The sequence below is a fragment of the Pteropus vampyrus genome, unplaced genomic scaffold (assembly GCF_000151845.1).
Source record: "Pteropus vampyrus isolate Shadow unplaced genomic scaffold, Pvam_2.0 Scaffold15, whole genome shotgun sequence".
Taxonomy (NCBI): domain Eukaryota; kingdom Metazoa; phylum Chordata; class Mammalia; order Chiroptera; family Pteropodidae; genus Pteropus; species Pteropus vampyrus.
The window spans coordinates 13428713-13437017 of record NW_011888796.1 but is presented as its reverse complement, the minus strand read 5'-3'; positions in this window follow the sequence as shown (position 1 = coordinate 13437017).

Sequence of the window (8305 nt, the reverse complement as noted above, 5' to 3'; positions counted from 1 at the left end):
ACTATGCTGTTTACTTTTCCACTGTGTTACAGGAAGACATAAAATGTGCATATATACAATGGACTATTACTCAGCCATTAAAAAAAAAAAAGAAATCCTATCATTTGCAATGACATGGATAGACCTAGAGGTTATTATGCTGAGTGAAATAAGTCAGAGAAAGAGAAATACCATATGATTTCACTTACATGCGAAATCTAGGGAACAAAAAGAAGAAACTAATCAAAAACAGGCTCACAAATATAGTGGACAATTTGGTGATGGACAGAGGGGAGGTGGGTTTGGGGGACTGAGAGAATGGGGTAACGAGTTAAAGAAGTACAAATTAGTAGTTGATAGATGGTCACGGGGATGGGGAGCACGGCATAGAGAATGTAGTTAGCATTATATTGACTAGGTAGAAAAACAGAGGAGAGAAAGAACAATTAGGGGGATTATTTTATAAACTATATAAATGTCTAACCCATGTACTGTATACTTGAAACTAATTAAAATATGTATTTTTTAATTTAAATGTCTTTTTAAAAATATGCATCACATGTCTAGGGGCCAAGAAAAAGATTCAGGTAAAGTTCGGGGAAGAGTAGATGAAGAAACTGAGCCCAGATACCTCACTTCCAGCAACTCTTTTCAACATTCAGCAGGCTCAGCCAGCATCCCCAGATTAGATCTTCCCCTTAACCTAACTCACAGGGCACCTAAATGTTCCAGTCAAGTTCACTCTTTAGGTCAGCGGTTCTCAACTAGTGGCAATCATTCTTTGTTATGAGATGCCCTGTGTGAAGGAAATTTAACAGCATCCCTAGCCTCTATCCACTAGACACAGGAGCATCATCCCCCACTCCTCTTCTTCCCTAGCCAGTTGTGACAATAAAACATCTCTAGACAGGGACAAATGTTCCTTTGGGAACAAAATCACCCTCCCTTTGAGAAACACTAGAAGTGGCAAAGTATGGGTTTGAAAAGTACCTTATCTCCCAAATATCTACCCCCTTAAAAATGCTGAAATTCCTTTAATAGGGCCATGTGTCTTTATTTCGACAATTGTAGATTACGAGGCTTAAACTATAGGTATCAGTTTGAAATAACTTTGGTTTGGAATATATTTCGGCTAAAGTGCAACTAGTCAGTCAATAATGGCAAAGGGCTGGTTTTCAGAACCCTCCCAGGTCTGCTGAGATAAAAATGTATAAGAGCTAAAGCCTACGTGAAGTGACCATTTTTCAGAAAGAGGACCAAGGACAAAAACTTCCAAACTCTGATTACTTTACCTGAAGTCTTTATCTGTCAAAGATGTACCTGGTACTTTGTCAGGGTTGGTGCTAGAGGTAGTGTGAAATGTCTGGTGATTCCAACATTCTGTAGATGATAAGAAGGGTCTACAAGATGGCTAGATACTGAATATTTAAGAGGGAGAGTGGATCATTAGAATTGAAGCTCCAGGATGGGAGAGTAGGTCTTGCTTTTCCGTGTCCCCAACACCTGGGGCATAAGAGGTACTTAATTAGTATTTGCTAAGTGAATAAATGAATGATGGAGAAGGCGCTCGAACAGTGAGTGGGACTTGGGATGCAGAGATTTTGTAGGAGAAGATTGACCAAAAAGAGTCAGGACGAGAATGGCCTAAGAGGAAGATACACAGAAGTCTGGAGGTGGAGAGGACTAAAGCCATAGTGAGAATATGCCTGATTAACTCTGACCAGAAGCAAGATAGTTTAGGAAGAAAGAACATGAGCCTGGAGTAAGATTTCCCAAGTTCAGATCCAGACACCACCACTTATGTTCTTTAAGCTCTTGGGCATTTGTAAACCAGGGATAATCATAGTACCCCACTTCAAAGGCTGTTGTGAGGATTCAAAGAGGTAATACTTGTAAACCTTTTAGACCGATGACCAGCAAACAGTCAGGCTAGACTGACCCTTGAGAGTGGCAGGGTTTCAGAGTAGGATGAGGGACTTGAAGAAAGCCATAAAAATCTGAACAGTCATTGTGGAGAAAGCGAGCCAACCAGGAATGAATAAAAAGTCAACTGCGTATCTATGAGTACTCCACTGCCACAACTGTCTTGGGGAGATGACTAATCAACTCATTTATTTTTCTTTAGTCTTCTTCAGTGACTTTAAAGTAAAATGCAAGAAAGGGGATATTGAATTTCCTTGAATTTTGGGATTATTAAGAAAGCTGTATTGGGTCAAGGAGATATGGGACATAGGACTAAGGGGGAGAATATATTCAAAATGGTGAGCCCAGGCATTAAACTCAAAAGGAAAGAAGTGAAGCCAAAACAGCAAATAAACTGAAAGAACTGGGAAGGGTTTGGTGACTGAAAATCTCAAGGTCAAACAACAGCTCCCGTGGGAGAGGTAGAAGAGCAGGATGTAGTAGAACAGTTTCCAGTCTAAGTGTTCAGAAGTGGAGCAGCTCCAGATGACACAAGGTCCAGTTAAACTTCCCATGGAGATGAGTGGAATGAGCAAATGGAAGTAAGTCTACTTATTTTCCTCTGCTTAACTCAAACCACTCTGTTCCCAAGGGTATCTCATCAAAACGTTTTGTTGGCAAGGAATTAAGTAGTTCATTAACTGTTATAGTATAATACCTCTGTAAATATTCTTAGTACCTCAAAAGGCTGTAGGATAAGTAAAGGTAGGGGGAAGGCTGCAAATGGAAATATTTATTAAAGAATATCAATAGATATAGGATATTGATAATTATATGTTTACATTTTCAATATAAACATTATGTGAACTTCATGACATATGGTATGCCATTCAAATTAAATAAAAGTCTTCTTAAGGGATAGATCCTTTCTCATCACCTGGGATATCTGTCCAAGAAGTACCTTGAAAAATGTTAATCTTTTCCCATTGTCACCTCAGTGCCTTCTCTCTATTCTTTACTTTCAATATGAGAACCCCTCCCCATCCCTACACATAATTTATGGGGTTAATTCATTCAACAAATATGTGCCAGACACTCTTCTAGATGCTGGGGAACACAGCAGTTAGAGAGACTAAGTCTGTGCTCAGATGAAGCTTAAATTCTTAAGGGAAAGACATTTGACAAACAAGTGAACATATTCCTAAATAATTTCACACAGTGAAAAGCCCTGTAAAAATAATCGATGGGCTAATAAAATATTTTATATTGATTCATATACATTAAGTTTATATATACATGAAATAATCATGTATTAGGTATATATCTCCATTATCCTTTAAGTTATTAGGGTGACAGAAATTATCATTCAATATAGAAAAATTGGCAGTACAGAAAAATCACTGACTTGCTGATTCTGCATTTCTGTTAAGAAATCACATAGAATATCTAGCTTACTCATGTATAAATCACAAATACAAAATAAAGTTTTTAAAAGAAAGCATGTTTAAGAAGGCCTACTCCCCACCCCCAAGTCTTACCTTCGACTTAAGAGTGCTGTCATTCAGCCCTTTTTCCTCCAAGCCCATCAAAACTAAACATCTGGGGTTGAGGTCCTTTGAGAACAATCTTATAATCCTCGACTTCTAATTCAAACTGTATGATCTAATCACCAGTGTTCTTTATGCAGAAAACTAGAGCACAAGAATTTTGTTTAGGCTAATAGAATGATATATTAGGCTGCCATTGAAAAAGAAAAATATAACAAGTGCTTTGTCTGTAGAAGAATTTCTTAAGATTTTCTGGCATTTGGTTCCACAGCCAAGCCAAACAAGAGTGAATGTAGGTTTTGTTTGTAACCTAGGATCAGGTGAGAGGAAAATAGGGATCTAATTTGGGTGTTCATAAATATTTTGTCCCTTTTAGCCAACCAGTTAATATAACTAGCACGTCGGGGACCATGTGTTATAACTCAAATCCCAACCAATAGAGATAGGTACAGTGACCCTTGGAGGCCTCACCAACAGAGCCCTCTAGCCTCAGTGAACTTCCTGTGAAATTCTAAAACTAGCACATCTTATTTGCACTTTTTTTCATCATTCTTTTTTAAGCAACTAAAAACAAGCTTAAGGGAATGTTTGTTATGCTTATAGTCTACTCAGTGTAACCAAATTAAAACAGAATGGACAGATATCATAAACTCTCTTTTAAAATGGAACTTCTGTTGGTATTCGGAAGAAAGCCAATATTGGTCAGGCTGTAAGCCTCTGTTCTGGAGGCTGGATGTTCAGATCTTCCCTTGTTCTAGTTCCGTCTGTCTCAGGTACAAATTCGTAAGATGTCATAAGATACTGAAGAGAATTTCGGTGACATCCATGTTATCGCTTGTGGTTGAAAGTGACTCCACCTAGAACATTATCTCAAACAACCAGTGTGCCTGAGGCATAACTCAGGCTATCATCAGATGCCTATTTCCTTTCCTTTTTCATCTATCACCCCCAGTGAGGAATGTAGGGAGTTGCCTCCTACCGTTGGTGGCAGAGGCGGGGCAGGAATGTTTTCATTCAGCTTTTCAGAGAGTAATCAAGGAATCTGAGCTGGAAAAATGCTGAGACCTTTGCAGCCCACTGTATAAATACATAAATAGCATATATCAGTAAGTTTTTTACTGTAGTGGATCTACCCCTTGTCTTGTCTCTTCTATTAGACATTTTCCTGTATGAGGGCCCTTCTACCAGTCCTCAGTCTTCTTCCCTATAATGTGAAGCCCCAGGCATAAGGCAGCATTGCTCTTTTCACACTATATTTCTCACTATATTCTTGCCAGCAGCAGTATCCTTCAACCAAGCACTACCTCTGACATTACACCTTTCAACACAAAGACCTCAGTGCTATTCTGTGTCGGATTATCCTGCCTCGTGCAGCTAACACCTAAACGGCACCCTTTAGAATTGTCTTTCCTTCTCAATAGAGAAGGGGCTGGCCTGGCCCTCTCAGTTTTATCAAACCTTTTGTCTAGAGTATTCAAGTATTCTAGCCCTCAAGAACAGGAATGTGCTGTTTGTGGTGACAATAGAGACATAATAGAAGGAAAGTAGCTCCTCAAATATGTCTCCTGTGAACTTTTACATGCTGCATTAAAACAAAACTGTCCCAGGACAATCACATTAACTTATTTAAATATTTTCTCAAAATTTGTTGGCCAAGAGGGCAGAATATAATGAATTTAATTTTTTCAACTTTGCATCTCTAATTTGGATAAAGGTAGATCTTCCTGCGTTAGGCTGCTATATGATATTAATTGCTGTGCTGTGCTACCTCTACAAAATAATTATTTGTATTTCTGGCTAGGGGCTCATGGTGCACGATAATGAGACAGCTGGAGTAAATGACTGATAATCAATTTTCCTGACTTTTCTTGAGCATTAAAATCTCTTTTGGTGTTTTTATTTTACAGAACACAGTAATATACTAACTGAGAATAATAAAAAGTGCACTTTAAATGTTAGGCAGTGAAAACCAGGATTACATTACCACACTATTAAGTTTCCACATGTGATTATTTTGTCTTTCAAAGTACTATACATTAGCTAAATGGACTTTTAAGACCTTAGAGTAGGACTTATTTATTTTGATTGGTTTAAAATCAGTTTTGTTTTGCTCTTTAAATGAAGTTCAGTGACTACCAAAAAAAAAAAAAAATGAACCTAATTTCTTTATTATGTTCTTCAGCTCTTCAGCCAGAATGATGAACAGTATTTAATTTTGGGAAAGTATTTTTTAAAAGCCAATATATCAAATTACTGACTTCTCTCTCACTATAACTTATATTTCAGCATTAAAACATACACTGAATCTCAAATAACCTTGAATTACACATGAAAGATGAAAAAAGTAAATTTTTTTCTTCTAATATATTAATCTTAATTCTCAACATAGTATTCCAGTGTTTGGAAAATACTTGTAAAGGAATGTGAATTATAACAGTTCACATCTCTTCATTTTCTATATTAATTGCATTCCTTACATAAAAATGTATAAATATCCCCACCAAACCATAAACCTCTTTAACTACAAAACAAGGCAATAGCCATTGTACTTTAAAAGTGCTCCATGCACTTGCTCATTCTGTGTTCTTTACTGGGCTACCTTAACCCAGGGGTAACAACCCCCCGGTTACAGCAGGTGCCTGTCTATGGGTTTTTAGGAACTAGGCCACCACAGCAGGATGTGAGCAGTGGGCAAGTAAGCGAAGCTTCATCTATATTTGCAGCCATTCCCCCAGCGCTAGCATCACTGCCTCAGCTCCATCTCAGATCATCAGGCATTAGATTCTCATAGAACTGGTCCCTGGTGCCAAAAAAGGTTGGGGACTGCTGCCTTACCCTATGGTTCCCTCCCACATGTGTTTCTACTGAGAATAATCTGAGGATCTTAAAAACATTCCCAAGCCCAGGCCGCATCCCAGACCAATTAAATTTCATACCCGGGACACAGGCACCAAGTTTTTAAAAGTCCCAGGTAATTCCAATGTACTAACATGTTTGAGAATCACCACCTCAACCAACTTGTTCTCAGGCAAACTTTTCATCTTTTCCATCTCAGTTGACAGGGGATGTCCGATGCCCTCCTTAAGGGTCCTAAGCCTTCCCAAAATTTCTCCTGCATATCTCTACCACACCAAGCATTAGAGTATATTCTGTTTACTCCTACTCCTGGTCCCTCAAACTACTATAACATTTAAGAATATTTTAACCTTTGAATTCCAGAGTCTAAAACCTATGCCTGGTATATGGGAGTACTCAATAAATTCATGGAATGAATAAATTCTTCCTAAGAAAACCAAAAGCAAAAATATAGTTATGATAATATTAATACGCCATGGAAAAAGTAATAGTTTAAGATGTGATTAAGATGATGTTTCAATGATGGGCATTGTTTCATATTTAGGAAAACATCTCATACCAATGAAAATAAAACTACATCTGAACATCAAAAAGGATCATAAAATATAACTTTGACTACCTACAAAATTACATTCTTTATTGCAATAAGCACAAAAAAACATTTCCTGTGATAAATATCTAAAGCAACTCATTCCTTTCTCAGCTCCACTTTCATCTTAAGTGCTTTAAAGCACTGTTTACTATTAATAATCTATATTTAGTGTAGTATTCAGACAATGCTACAATTGCATAGTGTCTTTTTTCAGGTCCTCTGTTTCCTTGTCTCCAAAATATTCACACAGTAAATTCTGCGACAGTCTAATTCTCGACAATGAACCCAATCTTAAACACATGTTTAAAAAAGGTGTTTAAAATATTTTGCTCCTTGGGTTTACCTATTTTATATTGCAGCAATGTTTCACAATTTAACAATATGTTGTTCTTTCTCTGCTAGCTTTTTATGCACAAACTTGAAAAGAAATCAGATCTAGTAATTGGTTTCCAAAATAATGATATATTACTCATTTTTCTCATTACTGTTTACATATGAAATGCTGGATTATCTCATTAGGAATCAAGTTAATTTAAGACCTTACCAACTAGTGTTCAATATGCACTCATTTTGAATGTGTATAGAAGATAAAAATGAGAGAAAAAGCGGTTTTCCACTTTTAAATGCCTATACTGTAATAACTACTGTTAACCAATTTTTAATTTATTAAATTTAATATAACTAATTTAAAAGGCAGTCCTTGAAACATAGTTTTGTCCCCCTTTTCATAATAGAGTCATGACTAAATCATAAGTGCAATGTCCTTAGAAATCATTCTACTTTATCAGAAATAAGCTCTGAATGTATTATCAATTGTGAAAAGACAAAAGATCACCGATCATAATACTCAGTCCTAATGTCATGGTTCCCAAAATTTAAAAGCTGTGAATGAGACAATTATTTCAAGTGTTTCAGCTGTAATTAACAGAAAACTGAATTTCTTTTGCCAAGAAAGCAAGGTACACAGACTGGCATACTTTAAACCAGCATCAGCTAGCTTTACATACTTATGTTTGGATCAAAAGAACAGGGCAATTTTAAAGTTGGCTTTCTGTCAGCATAAATCTGATTTGGGGTAGTCCCTTCTCAGGTCCTTCTCTGCCTCCTGTCTGCTCACCCAATTGTCATACCCAGAATAAACACCCCATCACTTCTTTAGTGAGGGGCCCTGTGGGGTGTTACTGTCCCCCTGAACAGGGGTCACTGAGTCAGCAATCAGCCTAAGACCTAGGAGGGCAGAGCCCGGAAGGTTAGAGTGGGCCTGGGGACCAGGTAGAGGCTGGGTCTCTCTCCCGTCGTCTCCAGTCCTCAGCATCTTGTCCCAGTAGGTACAGGCTGACGGGACAGGGGTGGAGGGGAACATAGTTTGCCCCTTCCCAAGATCCAACGGCTAAAAGTGGCAAAGAAATCTCTATTTCCTGATTCAATT